This window comes from Castor canadensis, chromosome 11 (genome assembly GCF_047511655.1).
Source record: "Castor canadensis chromosome 11, mCasCan1.hap1v2, whole genome shotgun sequence".
NCBI lineage: Eukaryota > Metazoa > Chordata > Mammalia > Rodentia > Castoridae > Castor > Castor canadensis.
This window is the reverse complement of record NC_133396.1, coordinates 38952615-38964953: the sequence shown is the minus strand read 5'-3', so window position 1 is coordinate 38964953 and position 12339 is coordinate 38952615. Positions and strand designations below refer to the sequence as shown.

General features: G+C 41.1%; 1 protein-coding gene across 10 annotated transcripts in view; it reads right to left on the bottom strand.

The window, feature by feature from the left end:
- Rffl (ring finger and FYVE like domain containing E3 ubiquitin protein ligase) overlaps positions 1-12339 on the bottom strand; it is a 68246-nt gene that overhangs the window by 19173 nt on the left and 36734 nt on the right. The gene's annotated exons all lie outside the window — the stretch shown is intronic.

Here is a 12339-nt window from a genome sequence, read left to right as displayed (position 1 = left end):
TGGTTGTACTAGTCTACATTCCCACCAACAGTGTAAGAGGGTTCCTTTTTCCCCGCATCCTCGCCAACACCTGTTGGTGGTGGTGTTGCTGATGATGGCTATTCTAACAGGGGTGAGGTGGAATCTTAGTGTGGTTTTAATTTGCATTTCCTTTATTGCTAGAGATGGTGAGCATTTTTTCATGTGTTTTCTGGCCATTTGAATTTCTTCTTTTGAGAAAGTTCTGTTTAGTTCACCTGCCCATTTCTTTATTGGTTCATTAGTTTTGGGAGAATTTAGTTTTTTAAGTTCCCTGTATATTCTGGTTATCAGTCCTTTGTCTGATGTATAGTTGGCAAATATTTTCTCCCACTCTGTGGGTGTTCTCTTCAGTTTAGAGACCATTTCTTTTGATGAACAGAAGCTTTTTAGTTTTATGAGGTCCCATTTATCTATGCTATCTCTTAGTTGCTGTGCTGCTGGGGTTTCATTGAGAAAGTTCTTACCTATACTTACTAACTCCAGAGTATTTCCTACTCTTTCTTGTATCAACTTAAGAGTTTGGGGTCTGATATTCAGATCCTTGATCCATTTTGAGTTAATCTTGGTATAGGGTGATATACATGGATCTAGTTTCAGTTTTTTGCAGACTGCTAACCAGTTTTCCCAGCAGTTTTTGTTGAAGAGGCTGCTATTTCTCCATCGTATATTTTTAGCTCCTTTGTCTGACTCATTGTTTTAACAAAGGTACTTTCTTAGTTCACAGACATGGTAAACTGGAAGGACCTAAGAGGCCAACCAATCCAACCACTGGTTATTTTAGAGAGGAAAGAATGGGGCCCAGCCAAAGGAAGTAACACCCTGGATCCTATGGATTAAAACCTTTGGCATCTGGACTTCCCCAAGAGCCTTTTTCAGCTTTCTCACATGGCCTTCTATGCACCTATGATATGTTGTTCTCTTCTGTGGGCATCTATGATAACACCTGACTCCCCCACTTGCCTGTGACCCCTATAAGAAAAGGGAATGTGACAGCTTTACAGTACTGGTTAAGACAGGTGGCTCAACAAGGTCTATTGAACAAGTGAGTCATATGCATTACTTAAAAATCTTAGCTAACCACACATTCACTCAGTTTCCTGCACAGTAAAACCATATCTGTGATTCAGTATCACTTGTCTGAACATTCTAAGTTCCCAGAAGACGGGCACCTAATCTGCCTTCTTTGCAATTAATAGCTCACATGAAACAATGAAAAGTTCCTTGCATAGTATGTGTGTGATAAAGTAAAATCGTTCTTTGTTGGCGAGAGAATGAGATCAGAGGGGTAGGAGCTCTCTGAAAAAGAAACTTGGTCATTTTTTTCTAAATCACATGTAGATAAATGTCTGAGCCATCATGTAACAATTAAAGAATACAGGCCCTGGAATCAGCAGCCTGGGTCCTAGCCCTGCTCTGCTGCTTCTGCGCTGTGTTATCTACCTCTAATGAGCCACACCCTTCCTGTCCTCAGAGCCATACCTTTCTCTGCTAGACATTCTGCATGCTATAAAGCACTAAATAAATATTAGTTGGTGCTATCTACACTGTAATACCTTTAACTACAACTTCTCTGGGAAGGCAAAGGTAGAAAGTAAACCTAGAGATTTCACCACAATTACCACGTGGCTTTCTGGGCTTATCCCTGTAACTTCTGTGAAAATCTCTCCCCATTCACACAAGCGCGTCACCTTTACTGAAGCCAAACCTAGCCCTTCCCTTCCCAGAGCTAGGTAAGGATTGGTTCCTACACCCAAGGAGTTCCTGGTCTCTGGGGGAACTAGAGACATAAAACCCACAACTAAAATGTCAGGTGGTCCATGCTTTACAGAAGTTTGTACAATGTTTGGGAGGGGGGAGGGGACTAAAAAGATAGATATATTCATCTCGAAAGGGGCAGAGACATGTCAGAAAACTTCTCAAATGATGGATCACATCTTGATGTGGGACTATGCAGAATGCACCAGAAAGTCAGGAACAAAAGGCATTTTCAAGAAAATCACCATGGCATTAGAGAAACTACAAAGTGCTTACTTGGATCAACAGTGGATGTGGATAGATGAGGGGACACAATTAAACAAGAAACCATGGAAAAACCTTGTATTCCAAGGCAAGAGATTGGGACTTGATTTTATATGTAATGGGACACAAGTGGGAGTTTGGGTCAGGGTTTATGATTTTATTGCCTTGTTAGAGTACACTTTGAGTGGTAAGCAGTTGGGAGGACAGACCCACAAAGGGAGGGTTAGGAGCAGGAAGCTGCTACAGTTGTAGAGGCAAGATAGGAGGATTTGGGAATAAGAGAAAAAGATAGATCTCTGACAGAATTAGCAGGATGTAGCCGGGCATGGTGGCATATGCCTGTAATCCTAGCACTTGGTAGTTAAAGGCAGAAGTGTTGTGAGTTTGAGGCCAGTTAGGCTACAAAGCAAGTTCCAAGCCAGCCTGAGCTACATAATGGGACCTTATCTCAAAAAAAAAAAAAAAAAAACCCCAAAACAACAAAGAATTAGCAGGATATGTGAATTAACTGAATGAGGAGAAGGGGGTCCAGGGCAAATCAAAGGGTCTCTTAGTTTACATGCCAGGATAACCAGTGGAATCATTTATTGATAAAGTCCTCAGGAAGAGGCACATAAGCAGGGGTAGATTAAGGTGATGAGTTGAGTTTTATCCCATGAGACATGCTGCTGTACACACTGGCCTGGGCTGAAGGTAAAGGTTTGGGAACCTGTGGCCTAATGGAAGTATGTAGACCAGAGTGGAGCAGGTCACTGATTGGATGGTCTGGACAAAGGAGAAGGGCGAGCAGAGAAAAACCAGCCAGCAGAACAGAGGCAGGGAGGATGCTCGGGTGAGAGAACTGCAAAAGAGCTGTGAGTCTCAAAAAGAAATGATCGACAACATCAAAAGACTCACAGCACAGAACACATGGAGCCAAAAAGTCCAAAAGACTTAGTTTTAGGAAAATGGGAGTGTGTTCGTCATGGGTTTTCCAACTCTAGAATAGAAAGCAAATGAAGAGAATTCACAAGACTGCAAGAAGTAGTTATTTTTTAAGAAACAACTATGAACCAGGTACAGGTGGCTCATGCCTGTAACCCTAGCTACTTGGGAGGCTGAGATAAGGATTATCACTGAGGCCAGGCCAGGCAAATAGTTCACAAGATCCCATCTCCAAAAACAACCAGAACAAAATGGACTGGAGGTGTGACTTAGGTGGTAGAGAGTAGAGCACCTGCTTTGCAAGAGCAAAGCCCTGAGCTCAAACCCCAGTCCCACAAAAAAAAAAAAAAAAAAAAAAAAAAAACTATGAAAGGGAGAGAAGGCAGAGCTGAATATAACCCAGGTCATTAAGATAAATGTAGACATATTACAACCTAGAGAGGAAACCTCAAAAGATGAAGAGACTGTAGAGGAAGGGAAGCTGGCAATCAGTGAGGGAATTCAGGGCCAGGAGTAAAGAAGAAGGGAACAAGTGAACAGACTAAGGGCTGGACCACTCCTGGGCAGAAGAAACATCACTTTTTTTTTTTTAATTTAATTTTTTTGGGTGGGACTGGGGTTTGAACTAAGTACTTCTCACTTGCAAGGCAGGTGCTCTACTGCTTTCTACTGCTTCTGCCACACCTCCAGCCCATTTTTGCTCTGGTTATTTTGAAGATGGGATCTCAAACTATTTGCCCAGTCTGGCCTGGAACATCAATGCTCCTTATCTTGGCCTCTCAGGTAACTGGGATTATAGGCATGAGCCACCAGTCCCCAGCAAAGCTCACCTCTTTGTTAACTAGAGTGGAAGGAGGTGAAGGCAAATGTAACCAAAAAGAAATGTATAGCATTAATAACAGAAAGGTGAAAGAAAGAAAAAAAGGGGTGAAGATTTAGCTACAAGAAGAAAATAAACTTTTCTGGGGGTGTAGCCCAGAGGTAAAGTGCTTGCCTAGTCCAAAAAGAGAAACTTATCTCCAAACAAGGAATCTATACACTGTGAAATCTCCCTGAGAGGTTAAGAATTCTGCCAGAAAATGAGTAAAGCCACTTGGTAAGGCATAGCCCGCAGGAAAACCTGGAAGGGTGCATCTCCTTGTAACCCATGTACTTTGCTGAGGAAGTGGCAGCTACATGATGGGCACTGGGGATACCACAAGCAAATGATGAGGTCCTCGCCTTGGATGGGGGTAAGGGTAGGCCCAGAAGGCCTTTAGCTCCACTTGGCCATCCTGATACAAGATCCAGGCAGGTTCCCCCTAGGCTGGGAGTCAGAAGAGCCCAGCTTCCTCTTCACCGTCTTCATTCTCTCCAGTCTCAAAGGCCTCCTCTGAACACTCTGAACTCAGGACCTTTAATTGTTAGGCAGGTGCTCTACCACTTGAGTGATGCCCTCAGCCTTTTTTTCTTTATATTTTTTGGATAGGGTCTTGCATTTTTCCCTGAGCCGACCTTAAACCACAACCCACCTATTTACACTTCCTGCATAGTAGGGATGACAGGAATGTGCTACCACCCCTGGCTTTCATTGGCTGAGATAGGATCTTGAGAACCTTTTCCCCAGGCTACCTTTGAACCAGGATCCTTCCCACCTCTGACTCCAAAATATCTGGGATTACAGACTTGAGCAACTGCACCTGCCATGGCTACCTCCCCCCCACCCCGCCCCAGTCTCTCAGCAGTACTGGGTTGCTAGGCAGGCACTCTACTACTTGAACCACAACCCAAACCAAGAAATGGTTTCTAATAATTAAAAGTACTCTCCTACCAAATGGCAAGCTCTAAGCGTAAATAAGTTAACAACCATATTCAGGATGATTTCAGGGGCAAGAGGCTGTAGTGTCAGCAATGCCATTCAAGCTGAGCTCTTTGCTCTTCAGAATACTGTCTCATTCCCCAGCTCCAAACAGATTCACACATGGCATCTGACTATGTTGATAAAGGACTGGAAGCAGAACCAATCATGGGCTGTGATAAACCATGCTTTGAAAAACTTCACTCTCCACCTGACAACCTCCTGATGGTAAAAGAAAATGAGTATCACATCTTCACTAAGGCTTGAGATTCCTTCCCACTCACCCCTCCTCTTCTGAGAAGATGGACTAGGGGATTTAATGCTCAGAAATAGTCTGACTGCCAGGGGCATGGCTCAAATGCCTAGCAAGTGTGAGATCCTGAGTTCAAACCCCAGCACGACCACCACAAAAAAAACAAAACAAAACAAAAAAAACCAGTCTGACTTCTCTACTGCACTTGTCCGAAACCTTCCACTTTGCCTAGGGGAGGAGAAAGGTGGCATATGCAGGGCTGGGGTAAACAAGAAAAATGTCCTGTTTCCTGAATAAAAGCCCTGTTGGAAAGAGGTGAAAGTGGCCAACAAGCATGTGGGTTTTGTCACCTCCAGTGGTATGCTGGTGTTTCTTGGGAACCAGCCCTGCTGGTTAAATAACAAGGTAAGATAAATGACCTGCTTCAGGTGCATTGAGTGCAGGCATAGAGGCAAGAGGGTAGATAATGTGATTTCTCCCTATTAAGTCCTAGATTTCTATGTAATTTTAAAACACATCTCCATTTGTTCATGTGCCCAAGGCAAGTAACAAAGTGGATCAGTGACTGTTATGGGTTTTCCCATGAAGGGGAGGGGAAGAAAGGCTGGTTGGTTTGGAATGTAACTCCAAAGCCACCTCACTAACCACCAAAAACTAAGCAGTAAAGGCCCCAAGGTTGTCGTCCAATCTGTTCTGATTTAATTAACTGCTCTGTACACCAAGGTGGTTCTGCACCAACAGGCTTTACATTGAGGCAAAGACACCTACATATTGAATGAACACACTTACAGTGAATCCACTGTATGAGACTACAAAAACCCCTTAAAAATACCTAATTAAATGGATCCCAAACCTCAGAGCAGTGCTTTTGCTTCTTTTTCTTCCTTTCAGTCTTGCTATACAAACCAGGCTGGCCTCGAACTCTCAGTCTTCCTGAGTACTGGGATTACAGGCATGCCCTTGAACACCCGGCTAAGAAGCACCATTTGACATGGCAAATCAGAAAAGGGCTGGCTGACAAGCCTTACAAAATCATCTCAATTATTGAGGGTGGCACACCTACTGTCACTAATGCATTCCTGGAAAGGCTGGAAGCCTCTGTCCTGTAAGTGCACAAAGGACCCATCTCATGTACGGGTCGTTAATACAGAACGGGCTGAGCTTCATCATGTATATTATCCTTAAAAAGCAATGAAAGTACAACTGCAAAGGCTTTGAAAGGAAATGCTGTGAATGGACTATCAATATGGCTTAACTAAGCCTCCCCAAGATAATTGATAATTACATATTTTGAGACGTAAAGGAGAAAGTAGTCATTCTCTACTGGAAGAATGCTTTTTATCTGCCAGTCACTGGGTTCCATATTTTATTTCGTAAGATTCTGACCAGGTAAATTAGTTCTTCCCATTTTCAGGTTAGAAAACTGAGGTCCAGAGAAGTAAAGGTCACAGCCAGAGGGTAGCAAAGCCAGGATCTGAACTCCAGTCCCCTAAACCCCAAAGCCTATACTCTGTAGGCTACAAGCAAAGTATTTCTGATTTTATCAAAAAGTCAGCCTGTCTACTCGCAGCCCATCCCCCTCTGGACTCTTGGCTCTTTACCTCTACTAGAACTTTCCTTATCAACATACAGGCACGCTCTAGGTTTTAAAAACTCTTCCTTGTCATCAAATACAAATTATAACCACAGTGTGTTGCCACCAAATACCCACTGGAATGACTAAAATGGAAAAGAGATTCTACCAAGTGTTGGCAAAGGCACAGAGCAGTTAGAACCTTAATCGCTAGTGGAAGTACAAATTAGTACAAACTATTTGGAAATATATATATATATATATATTTATATATTTATATATTTATATACATATATATATATTTATATATATAAATATATATAAATATAAATAATTAAATATAAATATAAATATATATAAATATATATATTTATATATATATTTATATAAATTTATATATATATATATATATATATATATATATATATATATAGTGTGTGTTTGTGTGTGTGTGTATCCAATACACGTTTGTTTTGGTGGCTTTGCAATTCCATGTTCAAGTATATCAACAGAAATACATTCACCAAAAGTACAAAAGAATATTCATGAAAGGCTGGGGATATAACTCAACGATAAAGCATTTGCCTGTCATGCATGAGGCTCTGGGTTTGATCCCCAGCAAGAGGACATGTGTAGAATATTCATGAAGGCACTACTGTAACAGCACCAAGCTGGAAACAACCTAAGTGTCCATCAAAAGTAAAACTGAGAAGTATGGTATGTTCATAATAACTTTAACAATAAACTACTGATACATGCAACAGTACGGAGAAATCATATAATGCTGAGTGAAAGATGTGGGCACAAATGAGTACATACTAAATGATTCCATTTATATAAAATTCAAAAACAAGCAAACAAATCTATGGTGTGAAAATCAGAATACTGCAGCCTGGCACAATGGTATATGCCTGTACTCCCACTCAGGAGGATGGCTTGAGCCTAGGAGTTCAAGACCAGCCTGTACAACATAACAAGACCATCTCAAACAAGAAAAGAATAAAGAGAAGAAAAAGATTTTTAAGAAAAGAAAATGAAATCAAGATAGTGATTATCCTTGGGGTAGGATAATAAAGGAAAGGATAACACTGTGTTTCTTATTCTGAGTGCCAATTACATAGATATGTTCACTTGAACATATTGAACTTATACTTTCTGCAACTCTAGTGATAAATTTGGCAGTCTTTTAAAGTACCTAGTAGAATACGTGCAATTTGTAAACAACAAAAGAAACCATTCTGACCTCCCCAACAAAGTCCACTTTCTCTGCTCTACATCAAAATTTCTCCAGATATCTGACTCCAGTTAAACTCTTACTCCTCTTTCAACTTTCTCCAACCTAGCTTGACCCAGCCACTCCACCTAATTTCTTTTTCCTAGGTTTCCAAGGAACTCCAAGTGGCCAGACCTAACCAACACTTCATCATCACCTTAATCTCCCAGCAGTGACAGACAAGGCGGCCCTTCCTCTGAAGGCAGGGCCCTTCAGACACCCTCCCATCCAACTACTTCTTAGCTTCCAGAACTCTGTGCTCTTGGCTTTCTTCCTATCTCAAAGTCTCTTTGCCATTTCTTTCCCCTCCAGTCTGGGAGTCCAGGCTTTCTTGTGCTGCCCTCTCCATCCACATCTCAGGTAGCTTTCAACATCTTCCTTAAGCTGAAGATCACTATCTCCATCTCCCTCTCCCCTACCCCAGCAGTGGGCCAGTTCCTCATCCTTCACCTCCTATTCCCATCTTCCTCCTTAGGCCTTTGGGTTTGCCTTTGCCCCTTCTGTCTGGGCAGCAATCCAAGACCTCCACATGCTTAGCTCCATCTTGTCATCCAACCCATAGCCTCGCTTTCATTTTCAATCTTGTGTACAATAGGGGGTACTAGCTGGTATCTTAACTGTCTTCCTAACTAGGATAGAAACTCCATGAGGGTAGGGGCTTTGTGCTTCTGGTATTTCCACTCTGGAGTGGCTTCTTAGACAAAAGAACAGCTTCCCAGGCTTCAATTTCGGCTCCAATTCTTGCCTCTCCCCAGTCCTTTCTCCATAAGGCATCACCCTCTCCCGTGCTACCCACAACATACACTTACAGCTCTTTAATGGATCCCCACCACATCTTAGAATAAAAATCCCCACTCCTCACATGGTTGAAAAACCCTGTCCCTTCTCCAATTCACATTGTGCTCCTTTTGTCACACACTGAGCTTCTCACCACAGTGACTTTTCAGCTCTACAGGTATGCCAGACTTTTTCCCACCTCAGGTCTCTGCCCCTCTTCTTCTGTCTCCACTACTCCTTCCCACCTCCTGATCTCAACTCAGACACCGCCTGCCTGCAGGAATCCTCCCCAGTCAGCCTTGCTGCTTCTTGCTTTCCTTCAGAATTTTCATAATCTGTAATTATATTTGTTTGTAGGTGTATCATCTATCTCCTGGGACAGGAACACCATCTGTCATTTTTTTTTCTTTTATTATTCATATGTGCATACAAGGCTTGGTTCATTTCTCCCCCCTGCCCCCACCCCCTCCCTTACCACCCACTCCGCCCCCACCCTCTCCCCCCTACCCCTCAATACCCAGCAGAAACTATTTTGCCCTAATTTCTAATTTTGTTGTAGAGAGAGTATAAGCAATAATAGGAGGGAACAAGGGTTTTTGCTGGTTGAGATAAGGATAGCTATACAGGGCATTGACTCACATTGATTTCCTGTGCATGGGTGTTACCTTCTAGGTTAATTCTTTTTGATCTAACCTTTTCTCTAGTTCCAGTTCCCCTTTTCCTATTGGCCTCAGTTGCTTTTAAGGTATCTGCTTTAGTTTCTCTGTGTTAAGGGCAACAAATGCTAGCTAGTTTTTTAGGTGTCTTACCTATCCTCACCCCTTCCTTGTGTGCTCTCGCTTTTATCATGTGCTCATAGTCCAATCCCATTGTTGTGTTTGCCCTTGATCTAATGTCCGCATATGAGGGAGAACATACGATTTTTGGTCTTTTGGGCCAGGCTAACCTCACTCAGAATGATATTCTCCAATTCCATCTATTTACCAGCGAATGATAACATTTCATTCTTCTTCATGGCTGCATAAAATTCCACTGTGTATAGATACCACATTTTCTTAATCCATTCGTCAGTGCTGGGACATCTTGGCTGTTTCCATAACTTGGCTATTGTGAATAGTGCCGCAATAAACATGGGTGTGCAGGTGCCTCTGGAGTAACCTGTGTCACAGTCTTTTGGGTATATCCCCAAGAGTGGTTTTGCTGGATCAAATGGTAAATCGATGTCTAGCTTTTTAAGTAGCCTCCAAATTTTTTTCCAGAGTGGTTGTACTAGTCTACATTCCCACCAACAGTGTAAGAGGGTTCCTTTTTCCCCGCATCCTCGCCAACACCTGTTGTTGGTGGTGTTGCTGATGATGGCTATTCTAACAGGGGTGAGGTGGAATCTTAGCATGGTTTTAATTTGCATTTCCTTTATTGCTAGAGATGGTGAGCATTTTTTCATGTGTTTTTTTGGCCATTTGAATTTCTTCTTTTGAGAAAGTTCTGTTTAGTTCACTTGCCCATTTCTTTTTAAGTTTTTCTTAAAAAAACTTAGTTTTTTAAGTTCCCTATATATTCTGGTTATCAGTCCTTTGTCTGATGTATAGTTGGCAAATATTTTCTCCCACTTTGTGGGTGTTCTCTTCAGTTTAGAGACCATTTCTTTTGATGAACAGAAGCTTTTTAGCTTTATGAGGTCCCATTTATCTATGCTATCTCTTAGTTGCTGTGCTGCTGGGGTTTCATTGAGAAAGTTCTTACCTATACCTACTAACTCCAGAGTATTTCCTACTCTTTCCTGTATCAACTTAAGAGTTTGTGGTCTGATATTAAGATCCTTGATCCATTTTGAGTTAATCTTGGTATAGGGTGATATACATGGATCTAGTTTCAGTTTTTTGCAGACTGCTAACCAGTTTTCCCAGCAGTTTTTGTTGAAGAGGCTGCTATTTCTCCATCATATATTTTTAGCTCCTTTGTCAAAGACAAGTTGGTTATAGTTGTATGGCTTCATATCTGGGTCCTCTATTCTGTTCCACTCATCTTCGTGTCTGTTTTTGTGCCAGTACCATGCTGTTTTTATTGTTATTGCTTTGTAATATAGTTTGAAGTCAGGTATTGTGATACCTCCTGCATTGTTCTTTTGACTGAGTATTGCCTTGGCTATTCGTGGCCTCTTGTGTTTCCATATAAATTTAACAGTAGATTTTTCAATCTCTTTAATGAATGTCATTGGAATTTTGATGGGAATTGCATTAAACATGTAGATTACTTTTGGGAGTATAGACATTTTTACTATGTTGATTCTACCAATCCATGAGCATGAGAGATCTCTCCACTTTCTATAGTCTTCCTCAATCTCTTTCTTCAGAAGTGTATAGTTTTCCTTGTAGAGGTCTTTTACATCTTTTGTTAGGTTTACACCTAGGTATTTGATTTTTTTTGAGGCTATTGTAAATGGAATTGTTTTCATACATTCTTTTTCAGTTTGCTCATTGTTAGTGTATAGAAATGCTAATGATTCTTCTATGTTGATTTTATATCCTGCTACCTTGCTATAGCTATTGATGATGTCTAGAAGCTTCTGAGTAGAGTTTTTTTGGGTCTTTAAGGTATAGGATCATGTCGTCTGCAAATAGGGATATTTTGACAGTTTCTTTACCTATTTGTATTCCTTTTATTCCTTCTTCTTGCCTAATTGCTCTGGCTAGGAATTCCAGTACTATGTTGAATAGGAGTGGAGATAGTGGGCATCCTTGTCTGGTTTCTGATTTTAGAGGGAATGGTTTCAGTTTTTCTCCATTAAGTATAATGCTGGCTGTAGGTTTGTCATATATAGCTTTTATAATGTTGAGGAACTTTCCTTCTATTCCTAGTTTTCTTAGAGCTTTTATCATGAAATGGTGTTGGATCTTATCAAAGGCTTTTTCTGCATCTATTGAGATAATCAAGTGGTTTTTGTCTTTGCTTCTGTTAATGTGGTTTATCTTTTTTTTTTTTTTTAAACCTATGGCATCCAGCACAGTGCCACTTCATAGTGGGCACCCAAACACTTTGTGGACCCAACATACTGAGCTCAGACAACATTCATATTTTACCAGAACAGCCAATGAGACAAGTACTAGCCATCTCTCCTTAGGGCCCAAAGCACTTTCTCAATATTTAGTGACAAAAAGTGACTATGAGAAAAAAAAAATCATTTATGAAAACTGAAAGGCAGCTAACCTTTAACAGGTTATTTAAGCTTTCTGAATCTGTTTTCTTACCTGTATGAAGGAGATAATACCTCCTGTGTTCGAGGGTAATGGTAGGGAAGAAAAGTAACATAATAAAATGCCAAACTTACAGTAAACATTTCATAAACAGCACATTAAAGAAAATTTTAAAACACAAATCACAATTCTAAAATGGCAATGGACTAACTACATGTTTCATAGTGACTCTCGGATGGAAAGTGCAAGATTTCTTTCCTCTCTCTGGTCACCCAAGGGGCTGTATGGGCAAGGCTGGGACACAGCTGATTACACCACCTGTACGATAAAGAATCATCTGTTCCTTGGAACGCACCTGAAATTTAAAATCATCTCTCAACTTGGAGGGCTGCTTGCTTTTAAAAACAAATTGATCAGGCAAGAAAGTTGAACTCCCTTGAAACTGTTAAATTTAATACAGAATTTCAG